The sequence below is a fragment of the Solanum tuberosum genome, unplaced genomic scaffold (genome assembly GCF_000226075.1).
Source record: "Solanum tuberosum cultivar DM 1-3 516 R44 unplaced genomic scaffold, SolTub_3.0 scf00090, whole genome shotgun sequence".
Classification (NCBI taxonomy): Eukaryota; Viridiplantae; Streptophyta; class Magnoliopsida; order Solanales; family Solanaceae; genus Solanum; species Solanum tuberosum.
In genome coordinates this window covers 1,742,059-1,754,557 of record NW_006239013.1, presented here as the reverse complement: position 1 = coordinate 1,754,557, position 12,499 = coordinate 1,742,059, and positions in this window count along the sequence as shown.

Here is a 12,499-nt window from a genome sequence, read left to right as displayed (position 1 = left end):
TGAGAAAATGAGTTTTCATGATTTATTGTTCCTCATGTTGATTTGCATTTAGTATGAGTTGTCTATATGCTTCATGAGGTTAAATGTTGAACATGCCTAAATGTGCTATTATGAAGAATTGCATAATGTGTCTAATGATGTTATGATGAGCATAATGTGATTTGGAGAAGGAAGTTTCCTCCAATGAAATGAGAAATGTTGATGTTTTGATGCATAATGAGTTTGTAGATGTAGTTCTTACTTTCTTATGTTGCATTGAGCTTGTTGATGTGGAGTTGATGTTTCCTCCTAAGTTTTTTGTGCATTGTTTATGATGTTGCATGCATGATGGGCAGTTATTCTTGAGTCGTTAACCCCTTAATGTGTTTTAAGTGTCATTCGAGGATGAATGTTTCTAGGTGGGGGAAAATGTAATGACTCGTAAATCGAATAAGTAAAACTAGAGCCTAACAAATGTGTCTATGAGTTTGGTGTGAGGTTTGAGGGTGTATAATGTTGTCCCGGGCCATGGTTGAGGGGTTTAGGGGTCAAACGTCGAGGTACAACTCCCCAAGGATCACCCTAAGGGTCCTTGAGGAGGACCCTAAGTCTAACCCCTAAGACTCGTTGAAACCAATAGGCTGCAAAAGATTTGGTGACCTACGGAAGGGGACCACGCCCCGTAGGTCCATCCACACCCCCGTGGATGGCCTCCCATAGGTCAGGGGTGTAACGACCCGAGAGCACCCCCTAGCCGTTACATGTGTATTCGACCTCTCGGAGGTCTTATACAAGCCTTAGCATTCATTCATCGCATAGATCATAAAAAATCACTAAGATTTTAAAACTTTTATTCAATAAAACCATAAGACTTCAAGAGTCATCAACATTTGAAAACATCAATACGCAAGCAGAACTACTAAGTCTCTTTAGCCAAATCTTAGACAAGAACTTCAAACGTACTAAGGGACACGACCCTTTACAAATGAAATGAAACTAAAATGTCTATTACAATGACTAAGAAACTTCTAAACATAGTCCTCGAATCTTGAGGACATACCAAAGACTTGAAAGAGTGAAGGAATCCAAGCAACTCCAAAGCACAATCTCCTCCTAATTACCACAACCTACACTTGTAGTAAAATAGAAGAAAGGGGTTAGTACAACATACGTACTAAGGATGAGAATATGCAACATGCTAAAAAGGACATTTGTGTGGAAGTTATGCTTTCATGCCATTTTGATAAAATCTCAGGAACATCAACACAATAGGCACCCTACAAGTCACAACAAACAATACAAAGTCATATGCTTCACAATACATCATAAACATACATAACCCATTTACCTTTACCTTCTTGCCTGGACCTCCACCTTAAGTAACTCTTAAGCAATACCTTTGTGCAATGTATGGGCAACGTCCCATAACATCACCCACACTAAGGCACCACCTTAAGGTCACACAAAGTGCACTTACCATGCGTACCTAAACTTTCCATTCACATCTCAACATAAATCATTCATTTAACTTAATGCATTTAGACAACTTCATTCACTAATGACATAAGATCATCACATACATTCAATTCAACATAAGCACTTATATTCAATTCATTATGACTCACTTTCACATTAGCATGCTCAAAGACCAACACTTTCATTAATTAGCCCAATAAGACTCATTCATTCTTTACCATTACTAAGACACACCAAAATCTCCCTTGAATGTCTACTTGTGCAATGTCTAGATGATGTCCCATTCCACCACTTATCCTAAGTAGTACACCCTTAAGAGACCCTAGTTCATTCATTCATTAATGTGGGGAAAGAGCCTTAACCAACATAGACCATGGAGCTTAAATGTCTAGATGATGTCCCATTCCACCACCTATCCTAACTATTACACCCTTAAGAGACCCTAGTTCATTCATTCATTAATGTGGGGAAAAGAGCCTTAACCAACATAGACCATGGAGCTTAACATGGAATCCCGGTAGTACCCTTACCGGATGAGGGATCCCTACTTGCCTAAGGTAGGGTCATTCTTTTAGCCTTTACGTGGTAGAGACCACTAGCTAGTCCTATGTGGGCACATAGTTAAGGGATATATGGATTTCTTTTAAGTACCCACATCTCAACTAACGAAGGGGCACCCATGGGTTGCTACTAAATACTCACATCTCAACTAACGAAGGAGTATCCACCCATTTTCATATCCTCTCGGTGCTAGAAATTACTCCCCCACGGAGTTTGGACATTTATTTCATTTAGGGATAATGATTGTTACTAAGTACTCTTATCTCAACTCACGAAGGAGCACCCATCCTAGCCAAACATTCATTCATTTAGGGATAAGGATTGCTACTAAGTACTCTCATCTCAACTCACGAAGTAGCACCTATCCTAGCCCAACATTCATTAAGGAAGCTCTTTGATTCAAAGATGAGAAAACCTTTCATCTAGGAACCCCATTCATTTAGAAAGAGTACTTTATGAGAATATCCTTACAATAGACCCAACTTTCATTCATTAGCATTAACTACCATTTTTTTCATTCATTCTCATATTCTTTCATTCATTCTTCAGTAGGTGTGAGAAGTGGTAAACATAGTCTACCTTAACCTCACCTTCATTATAAGTCATTCAAAGAAGAAAACAACCAAGCATAACACATAAGGTCTCTACACAAGGTCACCTTTCATACTCTTAGACCATACACAAATTCACATCATATCACATTACCTTCACATAATCAACATTACTCAAAACAACAATCATCCAACTTTGCCTACAAGGCCATGATCACAACATGCTTATAAAGTAAACACCCCCCCCCCCCACACACTTTCAAAGGGATCAAACCTCACAATTCTAACATCTACTACATATATATATAATACTAGAATCAAATAATATATGCACTTCAAACTTCATTATCATCATAAACCTTGGGTCACAATTGCCCATTCAAGGCCAACATCCAATATAACATAATTGACCATCAATTCCTCATAATTCAATATAGAACAATACATAAATCAATAGCCCATAACAATCTACACATTAATATCACATTATTAGCTCATAATCAATAGACCCAATTTAGACCCAAAATTAGGGTTTCAAGATATGCAAGGTTTCATGGAGATTTTTACCTTAAAACCATCAATATTAACATAAAACATCATTTGAAATACATTCATGCAAGAACCCAAGCTTAGAATTGAAATTGGGGGCTTTTACTGTTTTTGAAAAACATTGAAATCACTTTGATTTGGCTCTTTGATTGAAAGGAGAATCAAAGATAAAATCCCCATACCTTTATGATTAATTTCCTAGGAATTGGAAGAGAAATTAGTAGGAACCCATCCCCTAGCTTGAAGCTTCACCAATGTCTTCCATGGAGTTCTAGAGAGAGAATTTATTTGAGAGGGAAGGTTCAATTTGGAGAATGAGCTCTAAGTCTAGGTCTTGGGGTTTTAACCCTAAAATAGGTATAATAACCATTTATAATAATTCCCTAAAATACCCAAACTACCCCTCACTTAGTTGGATATTTTTAAACAAGTCAAACTTGAGTTTTATTTTTGCAGATTTCGTTGGGAAACAAGTTCGCGACGCGGAGGTGTTCCCACAAGTTTCAGGAAATTAAATTTTGAGCCAAAGGAGTCCGCGACGCGGACCAAACTTTTGTCCCTTGGTGGAGCTAGTCCGCGACGCGGACATGCTCCCTCTATGAGTAACTTCAAGCTGCCTTGGCAGCTTGTTTGGCCAAGGGTTGGGGTCCTCCTCGGGGACCCTTAGGGTTGTCCCAGGGAGTCGTACCCGAACGTTTTGACCCTAAATACATTTATTAAGACACTAGGGTCACCTCCACTGATTTTAGACTCCAAACAACAAATAAAAACATGAACAACATACTAGAACACATCAACACGTAAAAGACTAGTTTCCGAACGTCTTGGTCGTCCCTTGATGTTTGACTTCCAAACTCTCTAAAACTGACTAAAAAGGCTATTCTTCATTAGTTTGACAAGTTATTAATGCATAAAACTCATGTGAGGCTCTACTTTATCCTACTTCATTTTGAGAGGTGTTACAAGGGCCCCCCAAACCATGTTGCAGCCATGAACCACGCTTCAATAGCAAGGTCTGTGACCCCATCGACGGTCCGTGGATGGGGGTCCATCATTTGTACCTGCAAAAGTTGTGTATGTTCGGCCAAGTAAGGTTAGTTTGGTAACTTCTTTAATTGTTTAGTTAAATGTTTGGACGGTTATTTTAAGTGTTTTAAGATATTTTAAGAGCATTAAAACAATAAAAAACTATTTTAGATTTCATTATTCAAAATCCCCCAAATCAAAACCCCTCTCCTTCTAAATATGTTCTCTCTAAAACTCCATTGAAGACCAAGAGAAGAAGAAGACTTAAGGTTTGAAGAGGAAGGCTAATTGAGTGGATTTTCGTGGAATTCATCTATTAAGGTATGGTGATCGTTCATCTAGGGTTATCTTTCACCCTAGAGTCAATTTCAAATAAGTTTTCAAAGTTTTCAAGTTCACGAAAAACCTAGGATTTTACTCAATCTCATAGGTTCTTTCCTCAAACGATTTAAAATGGTTACTGATGTCATAATATGATTGTATTAGTAGTTAATTGATGATTTATGATGAAAATACTCTATGAACCCATGATTTCTCTCAATTTCTAAATTGTGCCTTTATGAAGTGGGTTTGTTGATGATGAATGTATATGAATTGAATATGGTTGAATTGCTTTGGATTATTAAAGTATATCATTACCCATGCCCTAATTGTATTAAATTATTGATGTGTTGGTGATTTGGAAGTATGACCCTTGAAGGGTAAGTTATGATCAATTACTTGTTGAATTAGAATTGTAAATTAGATGTTGATCCACTTGAAAGGTGGAGGTGTTTATTTACTATGTATGTGGTGGTATTGAATTGATGGATATATTTCTTGTATCTATATATATGAAGGATCTATGTATGATCACCAATTGAAGGATATGCATGTGAATTCAATGATAATGTGATGATCATGATTATAATGTAATTGTGCTATTATTGAAAGGTTATTCTCAATTATACACTTATGAATGTTGATGATGAAATGTGAAGTGTTTTCCTATGTATTCATGTATATTGAATTGGTAGGCATAAGGCATCATTTTCTTGTGTTGATGAATGTGACCTTGAATGTTGTATCATGAGTTGGTAGGCTTAGGCATCCTCTCTTGTATAATGAGTGTGTATTGACATGATGACGATGAATCGATAGGCCTATGGCATTCCTTTCAATAAATAACCAATAAATGTGTCTTGACTTAATGAACATGAATCGGTAAACCTAGTGTTGGTAACCCTTGCTTGGTGAGTCTTTGACCTATTCTAATGTTGTGTGTTAGGGCTAGTAGGCTAGTGGCACCCTTCCATAAATGAATGAATGATAAACCTTGAATTGGTAGACCCAAATGATGGTAGCCCTTTCATGTGTGAGATGATGACCCTTGTATCGGTAGACCCAATGATGATGGAACCCTTCTTGGGAAGTCAATGAGCTACCCTTAATGTACCTTGAATTGGTAGACCTAGTGATGGTGACCCTTTCTTGTGCAATGTACTTTGGGTCGGTAGAACTAGTGTTGGTAGCCCTCTCAAGTACAATGATATTAATGTGAATGAACTAATCTATGAGAATGAAGGCTAAGCACCAAGTGGATATGGTAAGATGGAAACTCTCCCAATGTTAGGCTAGGGTTCCAATGAACATTTTCCTATACCATAACTATGTGCCCACATAGGATATATATTAGCCAGCGGTCTTCTTACCAAAGATAACATATTACCTAGTTCTACCTTAGGCAAGTAGAACACCTTTCTTCGGTGTGGGGGTCATATGACACCGGATTCCATGACTTAGCTCTCATGGTCTATGTCGATTAACCGCCTATTCCCATCATGTGAGATGTGCATTATAGATTCTTGAGAAGTTCTATGAAGTGTGGGTAGTAGTATGGGATACTATCCATACATTGCACGAGTAGGCTTCAAGAAGGCTATAGTGAGTTCTCTAAGTCTTAATGACTAATAAACGAAAGTCCTCTAAATGAAGTTATTGAAGAATGTTGACTCTTAAATGCTTAATGTGATGATGAATGCTATACTTGGGTTATATTATGAGTTGTTTTCCCTTGTCATGTCTTATGAAATGTTATGTCTCTTATGTGTTGATATTATGCAAAGGTAAAAAGGAAGGAATGGTATAAGTTCACTTTTGGTGACCTTAATGTGGTGCGTTAGTGTGGATGGTGGTATGGGACGCTATCCATACATTGCACAAGGTATAGCATGAGGGTTACTTGAGGTGAAGGTCTAAGGTGAAGGTAATGGCTTACATGTTTATATTGTTCAAATGTGATGTTGTGACTTGTATGATGATTATACTTGTATTTGATGTCTCTTATGCTATTGTTCATGATATTTCTAAAAAGTAGCACAATGCATGGTTTCCAACCAAAATGTCCCTTTTAAAGCATGTTTTTGCATGGTCATCATACTTAGTACATTTTTGTGTGCTAACCCATTCTTCTATGTTTTTACTACAAGTGTAGGTTCCAGCAAGTGATTGCTTCTATCCAGATTGAAGTGCTTGGATTGAGATTTCCTCCAAGGCTAAAGTGGTACGTCCTCATAGATCAAGGACAAGAGTCTTTTTGACGTTTCTTACCTTTTTCATGTAATAGACAATTCAAGCCTTTTTAATTGTAAAGGGTAGTGTCCCTGTTTTTGTTCAAGATTGTGTCTAAAATGGCCATGTCAGATGTAGACTTCCGCTTGCGTTTAAATGTTTTTGAATGTTAGATTGTATGGTTTTAAATAAAAACATTTAAATTTCATACTATTTCTATTACCTATGCAATGAATGAGCTATGAGGCTTTTATAAGACCCATTCGGGGTCGAGTACGCCGTGTCACATCTAGGGGCTAGCCTTGGGTCGTGACAATCAGTCGGATAATTCTTTTCATGTACCTTGAGTTGCCTCGAAGCATAGGCAATCACTTTACCACGTTGCATAAGGACACATCCCAAACCCACTCGAGAAGCGTCACAATATACCACAAACCCATCGATACCCTCTGGTAAGGTCAACACTCGAGCGGATGTAAGTCTATCCTTCAATTCTTGGAAACTTTTCTCAAATGCCTCCGACCACACAAACTTAGCTTTATTTTGAGTCAATGCCGTCAATGGAGAAGCAATAGAGGAGAAACCCTCAACAAACCTCCGATAGTAACCGGACAAATCCAAAAAGCTTTCAATATCGGTAGGAGTTAGAGGTCTAGGACAACCCTTGACCGCATCCGTCTTCTTAGGATCTACCTCAATACCCATGCCCGACACAATATGATCAAGGAAGGCAACCGACCTTAGCCAAAACTCACACTTACTAAACTTAGCATATAATTGGTGGTCTTTAAGGACTTGCAATACTATCGTCAAATGATCGTTATGTTCACCCTCACTTCTAAAATAGATGAAAATATCGTCAATAAAAATGATCACAAATGAATCAAGATATTGCCTAAATACCCTATTCATTAGGTCCATGAATGCCGCCCGGGCATTTGTTAACCCAAACGACATAACCACAAATTGGTAGTGGCCATACCAGGTCCTAAAGGCCATCTTAAGAATGTCACATCCTCTTACCCTTAGTTAATGGTAACCCGAACGAAGATCTATTTTGGAGAAAACGTTAGCCCCTTGGAGTTGATCAAACAAATCGTCAATCCTAGGATATGGATACTTATTCTTTATAGTGACCTTGTTCAATTGGCGGTAATCAATACACATCCTAAGGGACCCATCTTTCTTCTTTACGAACAATACCGGAGCACCACATGGAGATATTCTTGGTTGAATAAAAACCCTTGTCTAACAAGTCCTTGAGTTGCTCCTTTAATTCTTTCAATTCGGCCGGAGCCATCCGCTAAGAGGGAATGGATATGGGTTGTTTATCCGGAAAAAGATCAATGCCAAAGTCTATTTCCTGTTCGGGAGGAATACCAAGCAAGTCATCAGGAAAGACTTCTGGAAACTCACTCACCACGGGGACCGACTCTAAAGAAGGGACATTGGACTCAACATCCATAATCCTAACAATATGATAAATGCACCCCTTTGAGATCATTTTTCTAGCTTTTAAACATGAAACAAAACGACCTCTAGGGATAGAATTCCCCCCTTTCCACTCTAAATTTGGCTCTTTCGGAAATTGAAATTTGACCACCCGGGTCCTACAATCTATTGAAGCATAAAATGCCTGCAACCAATCCAAGCCCAAAATTACATCAAAATCAAGCATGTCTAATTCTACCAAATCAACCAAAGTGACTTTATGAGAAAAAGAAATAGGACAACTTCTATATACTTTTTTAGCTACAACCGAGTCACCAACCGGGGTAGAAACCGAAAAAGGCTCCATTAGTGTTTCGGGGAGTACATCAAATTTCATAGCCACAAAGGGTGTAACAAAAGACAAAGTGGCACCGGGGTCTAATAATGCATAAACATCAATGGAAAAGACTTGCAACATACCCGTTACAACGTCCGGGGAACTCTTGCTCTCCTCGGGATTGAAGAGCATTGAAGCGATTCTTCTTGGGAGCATCAGAATTATAACCACTAGGAGGAGCTTGATTACCCTCTCTTCCCTTGGCCATGCGGGTTGGGAAATCTTTCAATTGATGCCCACTTTTTTTACATCCATAGCACACACCCATACTAGAAAGACATTTTCCCTCATGCTTCTTACCACACTTGGCACATGTAGGTCTCTCCATAGAAGGTCCATTCCTATTACCTCCTTGAGGCTTAGGGTTAGACACCCTATCTTTGTTGGTCTTTGGAGCACTAGAGGATCTTTGGTTGGAGAACCTCTTCTTGAACCTTGGTCTACTTTGACCCTCAAACTTACCCTTAGCAGAATTTCCATCATCGGTCCTTGCTCTATTTACCTCTCTATTCTTCTTCGTAAGCCTTGTCTCCTCAACTTGTTGAGCATATACCATTAACCGTGAGATATCCATGCTGTCATGGAGCATTGTCGCACAACATTCTTGTTCAGTGGAATCGGACACCCCCGTTACAAATCGACTAATCTCATCCCTTGGATTAGACACCAAAGATGGGGCATATTTTGACAACTTAGTGAATTTCAAAGAATATTCTTGGACACTCATGCCTCCTTGACGTTGATAAATTCCTCCACCTTTGCTTACCAAGGAATACATTCTTGAACACTTCCCAACTAATGGGACCCGCTCATATAGCCCTATTATCCTTCCATTGAGTGTACCATACTTGGGCCACATCCTTCAATTGATACCCGGCTAGTTCGGCTTTGTTAATAGAAGTCACCCCCATAACATCCACTATCTTGTAGACCTCTTCCACAAACTCTTGTGGGTCTTCATTCACCTTGGAACCAAAGAAAATAGGGGGGTTCATCCTAGTAAAGTCTCTCAACCTTGAGGCCGTGCTGCTCATATTAGGGTTTACTCGAGTCCCAATATTTTGGTTGGCTTGGGCCGTTATAGCTTGGGCTTGAATGGTCACGGCTTCTATTTGAGTCGTCGTGAGTTGAGTCAATGTTTGGAGAGCCACCCTTATCTCCACATGTCATGACCCGAGTCGACACCTCAGAAGCGACACGGCGTACTTGACCCCAAAGGGGTCTCATACAAGCCTCATAGCATATTCATTGCATAAAATACTTAGAAATAGTGCGGAATTAAAACTTTTCTTTTTTAAATCCAACAATCGAAAACATTAAAAGCAAGCGGAAGTCTATCGTCTCACATGGCCATCTAAACAACATACTTGAAACAAAATAGGGTCACGACCCTTTACAATCGAAATCTTAACAGTAGTCTATTACATGAAAAGAAAGGAAACATCAACTACTTGTCCTCGATCTATCAGGACATACCACATAGTCTTGGAGAACTCAAATCCAAGCTTCACTAGTGAAAACCACTCAATTGCAGGAGCCTACACTTGTAGTAAAACATGAAGAAGAATGGGTTAGCACAATTAAGTACTAAGTATGATAGCCATGCAAAAATTTGCTTAGAACGGACATTTTCTTTGAAACTCATGATATATGCCATTTTGATAAAACTTCATGAACATAAGCATAAGAGGCATAATATTAAACCATAACCAACATACAAGTCATTTAACCCAATTAGAACTTAACCACATATAAACCATTACCTTCACATTTAGCCTTCACCTCAAGTAGCCCTCAAGCTATACTTTGTGCAATGTATGGATAACGTCCCATACAACCATCCACACCAAAGTACCACATTAAGGTCACCAAAAGTGAACTTACCATTCAACCTTTCCATCCTTACACAATACTCATACATAAGAAACATAGACATTACATAAGCCATATCATCCCATAAGGACCATCACCTAAACAACCCCTAAGTCATACTTGTGCAATGTGCAAGTAGCATCCTACACTACTACTCACACAAAGTACTCTTTTGAAGTCACCATAGGCAAGGCACATTCATACACCATAAGCCATAACAAGGAAGTAACTCATAATACAATCCAAGTATGGTATGCATCTTCACATTAACCATATAAGTCAACATTCCTCATTTACTTCATTACATTAAGAGCACATTCATTCATTAGAAATTTATCCAACATTCTCATTAACATAATCATACGACCACATTTACTACACTTAACATTATAAAGGAACACACCACAACCTCTCTCAAAGCCTACTTGTGCAATGCATATATGGCATCCCATACCACCAACCACTCTAAGTAGTGCATTCTTAAGAAGCCATAGTTGATTAACATTCTTTGTGGGGGTAAGCCTTACCCGACATAAACCATGTGAGCTTGACATGGAATCTCGGTGTCACCCTCACCGGATAAGGGATTCCTACTTGCTTAAGGTAGGACCATTGTTTTTAGCTTAAGTGGATCTACTAGCTAGACCTATGTAGGCACATAGTTTAAGGGATAGGGAGATTTCTACTAGACACCCCGCCTCAACTAACGTATGGGCATCTATCTCAAGAGATTGTTACTAGATACCCCCCCTCAACTCAAGTATGAGTATCCATCTCCATCCATATCCACTCGGTGCTTAGCATTATTCCCCACAGAGTATTTGATATTTATTACATTCATTCATTATTATGGGATAAAAGATTGCTACTAGATACCCCGCATCAACTAACGTATGGGCATCCATCTCAAACCAAACATTCATTTATTGGAAACTCAAAAATTCAAAGATCAGAATAGCCTTTCACCTAAGAATCCCCTTGTTGTGAGAAAGACCTTAAACAACAAGTCATTATCATTCATTAAAGTACAATTGAGAATAGACTTTCAATCAACCCATCATCATTAGCATTATCATAGAAACTGCATTCATTATTCATTCATTCATATGTGTGTATGTGAGAATCACCTTTCACATATAGCCTCATCATTCATAGGTGTTAATTGAGAAATAACATTCAATCATAACACACTTATATTCTAAACATGATCATTATACATTCATTTAAATCACACACACATACTTTACATCATGATCATATATAGATCCTTCATATATAGAGGTACAAGGAAGATATCCATCAATTCAATACCACAATATATATATAGTAAGTAAACACCTCCACTTTACAAGTGGATCAATAGATAAAGCACAATTCTACTTCAATGTGTAATTTGATCATAACTTGACCTTCAAGGCTAAGAACCAACATCAATCCCTAAATGCAAGATACTATAATAGAATAGGAAATTGAAATGATTGAATCACTTAATTCAATGTAAACATCAACAATTCAACATACTTACATAATTAATCAACTCCCAATCACAAATCACAATTTAGGAAATTGGGGGAAACCATGGGTTCTACGAAGAAATCATCTTAATTCATCTTTAAATCCACAATCCATTCATAAGTCAATGCAATAAAGCCTTTGGAAATCATTTAGAATTGAACCCATGCATAGATTGAAATCTAGGGTTTTAGAGAAAACATTGGAGACTTGAATCACTTTTGAGGTTGGCTCCTTGAAAGAAACTAAGTCAAGGATGAAGACCAACATACCTTTTATGGAAGAATCCCACGAAAATCCCTTGAAAAACTTGAAGTCTTGACCTTGGAATCTTGAAGTCTTCTCCTCCAATGGAGGTTTCTAGAGAGAGAGCTTTTGGAGGGGATGGAGGTTTGTATTTTGGGTTTTGAAATAATGAAGTCTAAAATATGTTTTAACACTTTAGAACCGTTAAAATACATTAATAAACTAATTAAAACCGTCCCCCAACTAAACTAGACTTAACATGATTTTACCAAACTACCCTTACCAAGACTGAGCCACACCAGCAAACCAGGTGGGGGACCTACGACTCCAAACCACGGACCATGGTTTG